Source organism: Lutra lutra, chromosome 14, assembly GCF_902655055.1.
Source record: "Lutra lutra chromosome 14, mLutLut1.2, whole genome shotgun sequence".
In the NCBI taxonomy this organism is placed as follows: Eukaryota; Metazoa; Chordata; class Mammalia; order Carnivora; family Mustelidae; genus Lutra; species Lutra lutra.
Window position 1 is genome coordinate 16,830,253 of NC_062291.1, and position 16,878 is coordinate 16,847,130.

The window sequence follows — 16,878 nt, forward strand, 5'->3', positions numbered from 1 at the left end:
AACAGAATTCTGTTAAGAAAAGCTGGATTTTCCTTAAATATGCATTTAAGAGTGGAAGCCTATTTGTAACCAGCTTAATTATCATCAAGAAGGGAATTTAGCTGTTAGGTTATTATGCATGATTTAGTGGCTTGAACTTTCAGTTGCCCTAATACTGTTTGTAAAACAGTCTGCCAAAATGCAAATTGCTTTGTTTTTCTGGTAGGCAATTTGGGGCTCAAGGAAACTCTCAGATATGCAGGGCTTTTGCATCTTGATCAGCTCTGTAGTTGGTAAGAAAAGGACACCCACTCTGAGAATATTGCCCTGGTAGTTTAATTTGAATGCAAATTTTGCTCATTGAAATTTCTGTGTGGCTTCTGGGATGTTCTTGAATTAGCATGCTTGCATCCGTGTGTGCGTGTGCCTGCATGTGGCCTTGTTTGCATGCATCTTTATTTCCCATGGCCAGCGGTCTGCTTGATAAATATTTGGCACCTTGTCCCTGGATAAAAGCTGGGTAGAAATGAAACTTAAGAGCAGCAGCATTGTTCAGGGAGCTTGGGTTTTGATGATGGCTTTGGACTAGCTAATGAGGTCAGGGACCCAGCAGGATACTTGACATAGAGGTGACATAACTGTGTCACTCCAGAGGCAAAGTGTGGAGAAATCATTTGCTTTTGGGACTGTCATCTTCATCCATCAGTTGGGGCTTGAGGAGATTGATGTGAATGAGGTGATTTCCAAAGTCCCATTCTTGTCCTCAGTTATATTATTTTTATGTGGTTCTGCCTTGTAAAAATATTTTTCTTTTCGAAAAGTGAGAATTGAGACTGTCTGCATCTGTACACAGCCTACCTCTGAGACTGACAACTAAGGATGCCTTCCTCAGTGTGACTTTATTCTTGGTTTCAGGAAATTCTTGCCCAGGAAGATATGACTGTAGACTAGTAAACATCTTTTTTGCTGCAATGGCTGGCTGAAATTCAATTTATACCATATTGGACTGATCAAACAGTCTTCTCCCCAGGATGGTAGTTTGCTCATCTGGGCAAGTAGCCTCCATCTGGGGGCAATAGATTGTTCTAATAAACCAGTCACTTCCTCATCAAGTGGCTCTTTGATTATTAAGACTCCTTTCAGGATCCTCCCTTCACTCTGTCAAACTATCTAGGATACCATGATTTTTTTCCAAAGTTCAAGATGCCCATTGAAAGGCCTATTTAAACTACTTGAGGCTAATCCCCAAAACCATAAATACCTGACCCCCATCACTTTTCTTTTTAACTCTGTTTTGTTTTAAGTAAGCTCTAGGCCCACCAGGGGGTTTGAATTCACAACCCCAAGATCAAGTCTCATGCTCTATGGACAAAGTCAGCCCTGTGCCCTGACCCTCATACCTTTTAAAATCTGCTAAGACTTGTCCAGGTGGTGTTGCATTTATTGAAGTATATAATAGACCCAATTTTACTTGATTATCAAATTATTCTGGTGGTCTTATCCCCAAAAAGGTCATTGGTAGTCAAAATGATCCTTGTTCTAGGTTACAGATAAGGTATCTGGGGTTTGCTCAGGAGAGCACAGATGACCAGGCTTTTAGAAACCTCTGGTCTCCTCCTTCCACTGCTTTTTGGGTACTTAGTAGTATCTGAACAAAATTCATTTACAGTTTTTAGTAGTTTCAAAAGGAAAATTATGGCTCAGATGAAATATTTGAGAGAAATAGTTTTATATTACGATAAAAAATTGGTAGACTTTGTAAGAACTGATGCTGGTCTGGCAGAGTCACTTGGTTATTGTGACCGGCACCTGCGTATCACGGTTCTAAGTCCTTTACAAACTGTAGTCTCTTGTAATCCTCATAAATGAGTGTGAGGTCTTTCCTCTGACCCTACTGATGATCAGAGAGTTTGAGTCCACTGTAATACACAACAGAACAGGCTGTCTACACTCAGGCTCTGTGCTCTTCATCACCAGCCAATGTAGCCTGCAGTTGTTAGAGACCATACTTTTCATTGAGAAGTGGATGCTAAAATTCTGTTTTCTCCTCATTTAAGCATTTATAGGAATGCCACTTCTGTGCCAGAGGGTTTTATATTTAGTCAATTCTATGATGTCAAATACTTAATTTAAATACTTAACTTAAAAATAATATCCACATAGACACCAGAAAGTCCACTTTAATTTTTCCTTGGTTTTCTGGCTTTTTAAGTATTTGCTCTATGAATGTGTTTATCAGATCAGTTTGCTCCATGCAGTGTGGCAAATGGGAAGTGCTTATGGGGGGGTACCCAAGAAAGAAAGAGACATGGAAAGAAAAGTAAGTTTCCTTTCTCCTTTATCACGTTCCTGAGCACTTCCTCCCTTCTGTGGCAAAACATCTCCCTTTGAAATTTTTCCAGTGCCTGGCCCTACCACTCATTCTTCCAAGCCATTAAGGTATGAACTTTCCCATCAAGCAGCTGGAACCAAAGAGTATATGAAAAGACTGCTTCCAGATTTCTCCTCTGGCTTGTATTGAAGTGATAATGAGCTGCCCCTTGTGAGTCTGCTTGGCCGTGGGGAGTAGATTCAGGTGGGTCTCTGGGTCAATTTTAGGACATATTCGACACTGTCCTGCAGAGAGGTGTTCCACAAGTCACACACTGCTTGTTTCTTGTTCATTCTGCATGATCACTGTAAATATTTAGGCAGGCTGTGATAATTACCGAGGCAAACTATGGCAGAAAACGAGGAGGAGGTAATGCTCAGGATGGCGGTGATGCTGGACAAGTTAGTTGTTCCTTATCTGCTCGTATTTTGGATTTTGTGAAGCTGTTTGTCACATGTCTTGCCACATAATTCATCTTTGTCACTTAGGTTTTTGTTGTTGTTTCCCATTTGCTTGCTTATTTTGTTTTCTTTTACGCCTCTATTTTCTCTTTGTTTGTGTTTGTGTGTGTATGTTGGGAGATTAGAGAGGCAAACTGATAATCCTGGTCTCCTTTCTGTTCTTACCTGCCTTCAGTCTAGTCCATGAATTGCGTAAAGACTGATCTAATTGTAAATCAGGCATTGGCTTTCCACTGATCTTCTTATGCCCGCCATGGCGTGGAAGCCCCATCTCTTGCAACCCCCCTTCTCCCTGATTTACTCCAGGCCCACGAGGTTTTTTGTTTGTTGAATATGCTAATTTCTGTCTTGTTTCAGGACATCTACTTGTTTCAGTAACATCTACTGATGTTATTTCCTGCATTTTCAAATTTCTATCCCAGCTCTTCACATGGTAAAATTCTCTTGATCATTCTCCTGGATACTTGTATCCCACCACAGGATGGGTCTTCACAATGTACCAGAAACCTGTGGGCAACAAAACAAAACTGCGTCAAAACAAGATGAGATTTATCTTCCTGCATATTTTAGAATCAATCTACTAAAACACAAAAAGTCTAAAGGGAATCTTTAGTTTCAGATACTACCTGACACCTTTATCCACGAAGGTAAAATGAAGAATTTAAAACTAAGTGAAGACTGCAAGAAAGTGTTTAAACATTTCATGGAGCACAAGAAAAATACTAATAAAAATACAGATAAAAATTGAGAAAATGCTAGCCTAACACTAACTGTAGAAAGCAAAGATCCTTTATTTACAGTTGTAGTTTGATTCAGTCTGGCATGAAAGCTCTCCTTCACCTTTTCACACCTTGTTCCCTATGTGTTTTTCACATAGTTCTTCAAATGTCTACTGAAAGCCTAGAAAATATATAAGCATTTTTATGATTTCTCTGTCCCTGGCAATCATGCCGATGATGAAAAAAATTAGGGTTCTGCCTTCATAATAAATAAAATTCTTCATGTCAGATATTCTAGAAGTTAAAAACTATGAATTAATAATACAATGTGTACTTTTCAAGTGCTTATCTGTATCTTCTTTCAGACATAGTACTTATTTACAGTGACTTCTGTTTTTCATGTGTATTTGCATCTCTCTAAAAACTTACATTTTAACTTGTTTACTGTTGCTGTTTCTGTTAACAGAATATAAATAATTGTGTCGAATTATATTAGAAGCTAATTGACTTGTGAGTAGGAGGGCCCCCTACTCTACTTGTTTCAAAACAATTTCTAGAAAGGTAGATGAAGGGGAGGTTGGATCTTGGGTCCTACTCATGTTGTAGGAGAGAACTCTTGAAAGAGGCATGTTAAGAATCGAAGTGAAATTCCTCAGCTGGTAGCTTGAGGATACTATCCTCATTGTTTCCTGCGTCTAGATATTTTAATGAATGGCATCAGTCATCCTTTATAAAATTCATAGTCTGTGATCTTCTTTCCAGGATACTGGTTAGTATCTGCCTCTTCTCCTTCTGAGGTTTTATTAGGCCTTTCCTTTCTTAGATTTTCTGCCACCCAATCCAAAATATGTTTCCCAACCACAAGTACTCTATTCTAGTACTGCATTTGTTTAGTTTTTACCCCTTATTATGATCTATATTTATTGGTAATTATTAATTAATGAATATTCCTTTATTCATTTGCAGTTTGTTTACTTTACTATACCATCCATGAGAGCAAGGGCCTGGTCCTTCTGTTTCACTCTAATATCACCAGCACTGTTATTAGGGAACTTGGGTAAATTATTAGGAGCACACCAAATTATTAGCCTTGATATTTTTAGCCATGCTATGAGAATCAGCTTCAGCTTCAGGTTCAACCTTGGGCTTAAGAAGCCTTAAAAAGCTGAATGACAAGCCTCCATTATAATTTTCTGTATCCCTAAACATGTCCAAGATAATGATAGTGTGATCATGGAGATTAGCATGCTACCTAATTAGTATTACTTAGTGACTTTTTAAATACTGGTCACCGCCTTCAGGATACATGTTCTCTGTTTTGAGAAATTAATGTCTTTGAATGCTATATAGCATTGCTTCTGCAGCTAAGAGATTTTTTTTTTTTTTTTGCTTCCCAGGTATTGATTTAATTCTTTCATTTTATAGAAAATGATTTTTATTTTCCTAGAAACCGCACAACTTTCAGTGTCTTGCACGTAGTTGGAGTATAAATACAACATTACTGCATTTTCCCATGAAATCCAGTAAGCTAACTTGTGTGCACATTTGGTCAGAGTGGGTTTGGGCTTGAGCCCAGGAAAATGCATTTTTAATATGCACCAAGCAGGTGGCTTCTCATGAAGCAGTTCAAGGGTGATGAGTTACTGCTGATAATTATCTTAAGTATTGATGTTATTGATTGATCTAGATCTTTTGTCATCAGTGAAGCTAAAGTGCTAGTTTTTCCATTTGCTCAAAGTAATGAGGCATTTTTTTCTTGCATGTGTAGCCTCATGTCAGGGAAGGCCAGGTTTTGAGACAAGGGCTAATTTGTGTTTTAACTGGCAGACTGGGTTTTACTTTCATGGATCCAGACTGAAGAGGAGGAAGATAGAGATGTGGTTATAATTATGACAGGGAAATCAGATGTGTGAGCTGTATTCTTAATATAGACAGAAATGGGTTTGTAATCAGAACTATAGGAAGAAACAGATGATGTAAGACCAGCTATAGGCAAATGTTTTCACCAGTCCTCCCAGGGCACTGTCTGCCTGCCTTCTGCCATGTCCCCTTGACACGGCAGGTTCTCTGGGTGAGGAATATTGCCCTCCAAGTCTAGGCATTGGCAGGTTCTTGGTAGTGAAGGCTGATCATTTATGACATTGCCTCATTATCTCCAGCCTGCACTCTTGCCCCCTTCTGTATTGAGGATTATCCTGAATGAGTCAATGCTTAGAAGACTTTACTGTGACTCAATTCCAAGTAGTTGAAATGAAAATACCTTGCCATCAATCATTAGTAATATTTCCTGCCAATTATTTTATTTGAATCGGTTTTGAATTCTCTGAAAACATCCACTTCTCTCAATTTTGGCAGCTCTAAATTTTATGGAAAGCATGTTTTGAAAATTGTTACTATAGTTTGGTTTTAGATCAAGAAAATAAAAATTATCCATTTGGAAATGAATCATTCATGGATATTTAAGTCCAGAAAAATATTAGCTTAGAAGATAGGGATGCAATTCTGAAAAGTTGGGCTCAGTTATGTTCTAAACTTTATTTGATTTTATTCTTTACTTCCATGATTCCATGCTTTTAAGGCTTGATTTTTTTTTCCTTGTTAGTAAACTGTATTTGCTCCTTTAGGCACATCAACGCAGGCCCAAATAAGATACATATATTTTTATATTTTTTTCCTAATGACTTTTATTGACTAGATAATTCAATCAGGAAGAACAGCAGGACTTTGTTTTCAGCTGAGCTGTTTTCTTTTTAATTAATTTCAGTCCTGCAGACCTGAATGAGATCTTCTCTCATTTCCTGTTATTTGTTTTGCTTTCTTTTCTATTTGATTGATACCATTCCCGACTTGATTTCTTTCTTTTGTCTGTTGGATGCATTCTGCCCTAAATCTTCACTTCTCAGAAATATTTAGATAAGTGACATGGGGAAGGAAAAGTGGTAATTTACAGCTATCACCTGTGCCTCAGTGTCCCCACCCACTGCGTCCCGTGCATCCCACGGTCAACTTATATGACAGATGCCATGCCCCTAGTGCCACTGTTCCTGAATCTTAGGATTTGCTCTGGTCACCACCCCCTGCTTTTTGGCTGAACACTGAAAGGTCACCCTGTCTTCACTGCCTCGTGTCCTCTTGTTGGTGACAATCTGAGTGTGAATGTGGTCACTTTGCCGAGGCTGAGTTCTAAACTCCAATACAAAAGAAAGATAAATGTCAGGACCCTGATTTTCTGACCCATATCTCTTCCTGGCTCAGTGGGCTGTCTCTGATATGAAAAACTTTGGAGAAAAAGTCCTAATTTTTCTCTATGATTTTACCTCCAAAGCTCAAAAATAAACCCTGGGTGGGGTACTCATTAAAAGTATATATTAGGCAGCAAGAATCTATTCCTCTCATCTGTCGGGCAGCTAATAACCACTGTGACTTGGTGGTTGAGTGAATGGGCTCTGTGCCTAGTTGCCTGGGTCCTGACCCTGCTCCTTACCCTGACTAGATAATTCAGCTTGGGTGACTGATGGCCTCAGTTTTGTTATTCTGTAAAATGTTGAGATGTTATTTCCAACCTCATAACATTAGCTGAACTGATCCCCATAATATATTCAGAATATACCAAGCACACTCTCCATATTTAATAAATGCTAGTATTATGTTATTTGCAAACAAGATACTAAAGATATGAAGAATTCAGAATTTCTTTAGACATGAAATTTATCTCCAGTACTTGACATTTATATATGGATGATAAAAAATAACCATACATAATCTCAGTGTGACTGACAGATTATTTTGGCCCTATGTTAACCTTGGGGATTGAGTTAGCCCTTTGCCATATTCCTCTTCCCCCTGTATTCCATATCAAATTGCAAAGGCAGTAGTGATTCATATAGATTTTACTCAAGGTTTCTTAAGGAGATGGAGAAGGTGTTACCAGGTGTATTTATATAGGACAATCTAAATTACTCAGGTAGTCACGTGTCTTGTCTCCCAGGCTTGTCCCCCCTTAGCCACACCTGATCTCTGGCACATACTATCAGAATGCACTCACTGTTCCAAACCACGTTAGCCTTTGCCACAGCAGAGTGAAGTCACTGTACTCAGCCAGACTCTTTCCCTGCATAGCCCAAGTGTGTCTAATGAGAGTTTCTGTTCATCCAAGCAAAAGTACGTAGTTAAAAGGACATGTGTCTGAGAAGAGGGAAAAAAACCAGCTATGCCTCAGCAGAAATAGTTTATTTCTGATTAGAGATTCTGGAGATTCTGTAGACTTGCATCTACAGAGTGCGTGTCTGCTGAATACAGAAGGATGAATATAGTTTGAACATCTGGACGTGGAAGGATGAAAGATGGAAGCTGAGAATAAATATGGAGACTGGGAACCCCAGAGAGGGTGGTGGGAACAGAGGTGGAATGTGTGCCGTGCGTATCCAGATCTGTGAGCACCATCTTACGCTAAGCAAGATGGTCTCAGGGCTTTTACAACCAGTGGAAAGAGGCTTACTCATGCAAATTAATTCAAGAACATTCCAGGTAAAGAATGAACAAAGTGTAATGGCAAGATGAGTCAGGGGAGGAGGAGGTCAGTGTGGATCAGATTTATGTAGACTTCACGGACTTTTGAGCTGACCCTGAATGGTGGGTAAGGTGAAGAGGAGCCATCATAGACCAAACCATAGAATTGTTTTCTTCCCTTTCCCATGCACTATATATTCTTCAGGATTATCCATGAAATATAACATTTTATGATAAAAAATTTTTGCTCTCCCTCCTTGACATCACAATAAAATTTTGAATGTTTTAGTTTATGAAAAATCTACAGAAAATTAGCTTTTATAACTTTGTCTAATAAAATGGTTACTGGGGTGCCTGGGTGGCTCAGCTGGTTAAGTGGCTGCCTTCGGCTCAGGTCATTATTCCAGGGTCCTGGGATCGAGCCCCACATCAGGCTCCCTGCTCAGCAGAGAGCCTGCTTCTCTTTCTCCCTTTGCCTGCCACTCTGCTTACTTGTACTCTCTCTTTATCTCTCTGTCAAATAAATAAATAAAATCTTTTAAAAAAATTAAAAAAACAAAATGGTTACTGAATATATTGGTTCAGGTTATCTGCTCCCACTTTTGACTAGCTTTGGGAAGTTTACCTTGTAAAAATCTTCCCTGTACCAGATAGACAAGAGTTATGCGGTAAGAAAGGAAAGCTCACAAGAGAAAATAAGCCATACAACAAGAAACAAACTACTGAGCCACAAATACTTCCCTAGAGCTGCCTGAATGTTTATGGCTGAAGTCTTGCCATTGGCTTTAAAGAGAAAGAAATAACTTCCTTCTGCGGTTTGTCATCCTTCCCTTTATGAGTTAATAACAGGTGAGCCAACGTAACTAGGAATAGCTCATTTTTGAACTCTGTGTGCTTGTATGTCGTCCCAGCCAAATACCATAGGGGGCTTAGCCCACCCTCCTCGTCTTAGGGTTCACAGATATGGGTGTCATTTCCTTGTGTCCAGTGATGTCATAAAATGACAGCCTTCAAACCCCGAGGGAAAGAACATTAGAATATATTGTTAGCAGTCAGCACAGAGACACACAAACCTCCTCTCTCCAGAATAGTTCTTCATCCATTGGTTTCAAGTGGTCAAGTCTTAGGGACACTCAAGAATCAGGCAGCCATCCACCTGAGATTGTCAGGTAATTTCTCTCCAGGGCCCACAAATAAGATCAAGATAATCAAAGACAATTATTGTACTGCTTATCTTCTAGCTTTTAAAATTTGCCTTTCTTCATTGCTGGCTTATGGTTTTGGCGTATTAACAGACATTTGCTACTTCTGAATTATGATTAGCTACAAATATCCTATCCTTAAATTACTTTGTGCACCCTTACTCAGGCGTTGGTATGAGTTTCACACCTGACTTCATTTTGCTTATGACTTGGCTAAAATATGCCCTCCCACCTGCTATGGGGTTTGTACTTGTATTATTTTGAAGACTATCCACTTTTCTTGGCAGTCAGTTCGTTTCCATGGTGATTAGACTTGATACTAACTAGATTTTTAAATAGAAAGCAAAATAGCAGTCCAGACATATGGAAGTCTAAACTCTTTACCAGCACATATGTAGAAATAAAGATTACAGTTTCTACATAAACAACACTCTGGGCCCTTTGGAGGAGCTAGTCTTTGTAATCAAATCTCAGTGGAGATTGAGCTAAAGAGCAGATGGGCTGTATTCAGAGGTGTCTAAATTTTACAGACCTTACAAGAAAGACTCACCATCTAGGCTCAATCCCAATCTTTTTTGAGTTAACCAGTGACAGCTCTTCTACTCCATTGTCCCTGACACTGGAATGCACTTTTGATGCATTGTTGCAAAGTACTACAACACTATTCTATAATTGAATAAGATTAATTTATTGTTTTTTGTATACTATTATTTGTTAATGTAAAATTTTCTTGTTTTTTATTATTTATTCATCTAAAAATGATATTCCATAATAATGGCACCTAGATCCAATACAAAAGCGACTGTCCACCAGGTATGTAGGGGTGGGCACTTACAATTAGGATAGTTCTTCATCTAGGAACCTATCTAGGGCATATTTTAACCCTTCATATTGCTCTCTGACAATGAGAGGTTTTATAATTATTTAGTTCAAGGATTATGGAAAATGGACCACATACTTCCACTGCAACAGTTTTAATGCCTTCTAGTAAAATTTGTTCTGCTTTCTTTTGTCCTGAAGCTTCTTAATTTCATGCTTTACAAACAGCATGAAAAATTAGGATAATATATTTTGGAAAATGGCACGAATTACTAATAATGCTACTAAAGCCATAAAACTTCATTTCTGAGAGTTTCATGAATTTGGAAGGGTGACAACTTAAAATAAAAATTTATTTTTCAGTAGAATATGGGCCACTGGAGATACAACATATTTTGCTTCAGTGAGAAAATGTACTTATAATGCTGCACACCCCTCTGATAGCATTGCTGTTACTATAAATAAATGAAAAGTGAGAAAGAATCCATGAAACATGCTAATTTGGTCAATACTGCCATATTTTATGCAGCCTCTCTGTTGAGGAAGGGGGTCTGTTCTTAGTTTAAGTAATTCACTCCTGATACCTGGCTCAGATTACAAACCTTAATAATAATCTTAGTATCTTTCTGTGTTTCATTACTCAGATATGTGATCTCAAATGCTGTTGTGTCACCTCTCTCACATCCAAAGATCTAACCTCTGATTTTTCAGCATAAGAAATGGGAGAATATGATTCTTCAAGGGGTTGAAAAGCTACTGTCAGAAATTTTACTCCCAAGTGTGATCCATCGAAGGGCAGGGAAGAGCGCTGCCCAAGGCACACTGCCTAGTTTTCTTTGGGGTGAATCCAATGTTCTAAAATTTAAATTGGGGGCTCCTGGGTGGCTCAGTGGGTTAAGCCTCTGCCTTCGGCACAGGTCATGATCTCAGGGTCCTGGCTGGGATGGAGCCCAGCATTGGGCTCTTTGCTCAGCAGGTTCTCTGCTCAGTCTGCAGGCAGTGCCCCCTCTGCCTGCCTCTCTGCCTACTTGTGGTCTCTGTCTATCAAATAAATAAATAATTAAATCGTTAAAAAAAAAATCACATTGTATCGCTGCCATACAATTCTATGAGCATACCAACAACTGAATACTTTAGACAGGATCTCAATCTCCATAAAGCTGTTAAATAATTTGCAAACAATGAGATCAGAACTAATTTGGCCATGCCTCTGTTAAACATCACTATGTCAGGCGCCCTTCCACATCCTGATGTTAAGCAACAATAGGAGGCCAAACAAAACTAACTTAGACATTTCTCCCAAGAAACACTCCCTCCTGAAATATAAGACTGCATGCTAACTAAAACAACATTGTTTAAAGATTTCATTATAAAGCTATTCATATGAGTTTGCTCACAGACCCTTGTTTCAAGAACCTGGTCTCAGGAGCTTAGTTAGGAGCTGTTCTTTTCCAAGTGCTGTCCAACCAGAGCCAGGAGTCCACCTTGTAAGACCGTCTTCATTTTACCTGCATCCCAGTGCAACACCCCACTTCATTCCACCTGGATCCAGGTGCAAGACCCCCCACTTCATTTCAACTGTATCTCATGCAAGAACCCTCCTCATTCTACCTGCATCCCATGCAGAGCCCCCCTTCATATTCCACCTGCATCCTGGTGAAAGACCCTCTTTCATTCTACCTGCATCCCGTGCAAAACCCCCCTTCATTCCACCTGCATCCTGACAAAAGACCCTCCTTCGTTCTACTTGCATCCAGGTGTAAGACCCCCATCATTCCACGTGCATCCCCATGTAAGACCTCCCTTCATTTCACCCTTATCTAGGTCTAAGACCCTAGAAGTTGCCCTGCCTCCTCATTTTCACACTCTGATACACTACAAAACATGGTAGATGTGGTGCTCTCTCCCTTACTGCGTTCAGGCCAATAAACTCAATTGTACCTCACTAAGGGGATTTTAGGGTGGTCTCTGGAAAGTGGTCTGTGACAGGCAGCCCAGAACTGATAATCTGAAAGTGAGAAGAGAGAATGAGAATTAGTCGCATCACTCAATATCCCAATACTTCACTTACACTCTGATATATTCTTTCAAACAACATTTGCTTTCCAGTTTGACATATGAATTAAGTAAGTAAATAAATACCTACTCCCTTAAATGTATTAGCTAGTTCTAACCTAGCTTTAGGAAAAAAAAAAAAAAACTAGTTGGAATATTTATGATGTTGTATATAGTATAGAGCAGTCATACCATTACATATTCATATTTCATTACTTAAATTAATATAATCAATATAATTAATATGCTATGTTGAATTACAGCAGTATAATATTCCATTACTTAAAAAATCTACCTACTACTATAGCAGTATTTGAGTTTAATACACAAATAGTAATTTATGATTTATTGTGCCTACAAGACTATTTTAATAAACTACGTGTTCATATAATAAATATTATGTCTATAGAATTTTCACATATTGTATTGAATGTGAATTATAGGCCTGAACTGAATTGTATTTTATATATAATTGAAATATATAGCTACTTCACTTTCTAAATCTGAGCACAATCACAGAATTTTAGATTCCTTCTAAATCTAAAATTATAATGGATCCTATCAGTGTTCTTTTAAACAATCTGTCATTTTTAAATTTAAATTTGAATTTGAATTAATTTATATTCTGAAATGTCAGCCACATCAGGATTATCTGAGAATAACCTCTGTGAGCCACATGTAAGAGTAAGATGATACTTTGCATTGACTTAGTACCTTTCATGTCAACAATTCAAATGAACCTTTGATGGCAGCATCTTCTCCCTCATTGACAGTGGGAACAGCCTGTAGAGCTGCTGGAGGGAGTAGGTGGGTGGATGGTCATGGCTCGAGCAGTGACTGCATTGGGGTTTTAGAAGGTGAACTCATTGCTTGTCCTCAAGTCTTAGTTCGGTTCATTTCCTTGCTCCTGAAATTTCTTCTCCTTATTAACATACTGATGATAGCATTGAAACTACTCCCTGATCGCCTGGCATTTGAGTAATGATATTATAAATACTAGGGTATTTTTCTGCCTTTCTACTTTCACTATTGTGGCATAATCACTTTGGCATCACCTTGTTTCTTGGAAGTTGTCTTCAGTCACTGAGGTCACTGGCTATAGGAAGTAACTTGAGAATGTGAACATTAACAATAGTATTAAGAGTAAAACAGTTGTCTGGACTCTGAAATGCATTCATTACTTCATTTAAACATCACCACAACACTATAATGTAAACGTCATTGATTTCAGGTGAAAAAATGCAAGCATATATGATTAAGTATTTTGCCAAAAACTACTAGATAGCAGAGTCAAGATTTAAAATGAGATCCATCAAATGCTAAAAATTCCCTTCCCACTTAGGGAATTTGTTTTCCATGACAGGTTGAAGAAATTCATAGAATTAATACATTGTGACTTCATTTATTGTGAAGGGTGCATCTTGTCCAGTTCATCCTTTATGTTTATTTTTGCAAAATCACCTGTACTCTGTATCTGCATCTTCCTAACATCTAATTTCCTCCACTTCATTTATGGTTTAATTCTCACACCAAACAGCTTCTTCCGAGGGCAGGATCTTTGTTAGGAAAACTAGAATTCAGACAGGTGAGCTGATGAGAAACTAACTTCTTTCTAAGCTCTTGAGCACTTTGGATAGAGATATGTGTGTGTGTGGAAGTAGGCTTCAGATATTTAATGCATTCTGGTAGAAGCTGGGGAAAAATTAGGAATGCTATACTTCCGTGGCAAGCACATTGCAATGTCTTCTCACTGATCCTGAGTTTGGGGACTAGGAATCTCTTCTTCAGTATCATTCCTTCTGTGCCTTCATAGTAGAATCCTCTGGCTAATTGCCTGATTTGGAAATTCTAAACCCACCTTGCTCCTGCCTCCTGCTTTGTTTGCTCTTACAGCTCTCCTCATTCCAAAACATCTTTTCTGTCTCTGATTGTTATGAATAAAGCAAGACAACAGCAGCTCAGAATTGAATCATGCTCTGCTGCAGGGAATCCTGACAAAGATGAGGGTGGAAAACAAAATAGCATCTGTCTTGTTACTTTTTGTTTATTTTCAGTTTTAAAATACACAGGTTAGAATTTCATACCAAGAGATTGGCTGAGCTTTTCTGTTTATAAAGAGGAGTTAAAAAGCTGGGAAATCCTCACTCACTGACCATGTAACAAGTTTCTGAGAAACTAGGAAGGATTTCTGAGTAGAGGATCTTGGGATCATAGAGATGGGTGACATTTAGTGCCATATATTAAGCTTCAGCACATTTAAAAAAATTTCTTAGGTCCTTTTTCTACTGGATTATATAAATAATCCTAGTGACTATACTACTGATGATTACATTTCCTTCTTTCCTCAGAGAATTTAGTATTTGTGTCGACAACATTAGCTTTCAAAAAAGTGGTATAGATAAGTCATCCTGTTTTTCCCCCAATGGAATAAAATAATATCCTAAGTGATTTATGCTCTCAAGGAAATACTGTCATGTAGAGAAGAAAAGAAAAGCACAGCTTTTGAAAAATGTTATGTACTTTTTCTGCACTCCGAATGGAGTCCAAATCCACACTTTTCCAATTTGAACTTAGAAGGATTTCTAAGATTTAAAAAAAAAAAAAAAAAGCATTACTCAACCTACTGCTGGTTAGTTGAGATGTTAAATATATTTTTCTATTTTTTTTATTTTGTTCAAGTTGAATATCAGATATCATACTTACCATTCTACTCCATCTTCTATTTCACTATGCTGGAATTCCCAGAGGAGAATGGCATACCTTGACTATATGTGACAATGTCTGAACGTAGGCTAACAACAGACTCTTAAGAGATGTAGTAAGCTAAATTCTGACCAACGTGAAAATTCATGATGTAAGCACATATGAAAGAGGCTATGCTGCATATTTAAATGAAGAATCAATTTGTCTTTGGAGAAGACAAAATACATTAGCTCTAAGTACATCTGAAGATAATGATTCCGTATAACAATGAAGTGACATTTAAAAATACAGCACTGGGAAAACTGGACAGCTATATGTAGAAGAATGAAACTCAACCATTCTCTTACACCATACACAGAGATAAACTCAAAATGGATAAAAGACCTCAACGTGAGACAGGAATCCATCAGAATCCTAGAGGAGAACATAGGCAGTAACCTCTTTGATATCAAGATATGTCTCCAAAGGCAAGGAAACAAAAGCGAAGATGAACTTTTGGGACTTCATCAAGATCAAAAGCTTCTGCATAGAAAAGGAAACAGTCAATAAAACAAAGAGGCAACCCACGGAATGGGAGAAGATATTTGCAAATGAGAGTACAGACAAAAGGTTGATATCCAGGATCTATAAAGAACTCCTCAAACTCAACACACACAAAACAGAGAATCATATAAAAAATGGGCAGAAGATGTGAACAGACACTTCTCCAGTGAAGACATACAAATGGCTATCAGACACATGAAAAAATGTTCATCATCACTAGTCATCAGGGAGATTCAAATTAAAACCACATTGAGATACCACCTTAACCAGTTAGAATGGCCAAAATTAACAAGACAGGAGACATGTGTTGGAGAGGATGTGGCGAAAGGGGAACCCTCTTACACTGTTGGTGGGAATGCAAGTTGGTGTAGCCACTTTGGAGAACAGTGTGGAGATTCCTCAAGAAATTAAAAATAGAGCTTCCCTATGACCCTGCAGTTGCACTACTGGGTATTTACCCCAAAGATACAGATGTAGTGAAAAAGAAGGGCCATCTGTACCCCAATGTTTATAGCAGCAATGGCCACGGTCGCCAAACTGTGGAAAGAACCAAGATGCCCTTCAATGGACGAATGGATAAGGAAGATGTGGTCCATATATACTATGGAGTATTATGCCTCCATCAGAAAGGATGAATACCCAACTTTTGTAGCAATGTGGACGGGACTGGAAGAGATTATGCTGAGTGAAATAAGTCAAGCAGAGAGAGTCAAGTATCATATGGTTTCACTTATTTGTGGAGCATAACAAATAGCATGGAGGACAAGGGGAGTTAGAGAGGAGAAGGGAGTTGAGGGAAATTGGAAGGGGCGGTGAACCATGAGAGACTATGGACTCTGAAAAACAATCTTAGGGTTTTGAAGGGGTGGGGGGTGGAAGGTTGGGGGAACCAGGTGGTGGGTATTAGGGAGGGCACAGATTGCATGGAGCACTTGGTGTGGTACAAAAACAATGAATACTGTTACGCTGAAAAGAAATAGAAAATTAAAAAAAAAATACAGCACTATCTATGACACAGATTGCCCCTTAGATCTTCCTCATTCCTAAAGACATCATATTCTGAGTTCTGAGGAGAGGAATCTATAACCAAAGAAGACTTTTTTTTTTAAATTTCAAAAAGAAAATTATTAAGGAATTACCTCCCCCATACACAAAAAGCACCAAGCCCAGAATGATTTCACAGAGGAAACAAACATTAAAAGACTAACTCATCTCATTGCTTTATAAATTATTCCATACCATGTAAAAATTGTACTTCTCAATTTTATATATGCACACAAACACACATAACTTTAAGCCCAAAGCTAGTATTTTAATTATCAGGGAAAATAGAGGCATGAGGCATTTCCAGTAAGATTGGGAAGAAGGAAAGAATGCCTACCTTGTCCACTATACTTCAACATTTTCATAAGGGCATCAGCGAATGTAATTAGATAAGATAAACCAATTGGGGAATAATAATTGGTTATGAAACCCTAGAGTACAAATGATAAAACTAGCCCCAATATTAAAAGGAT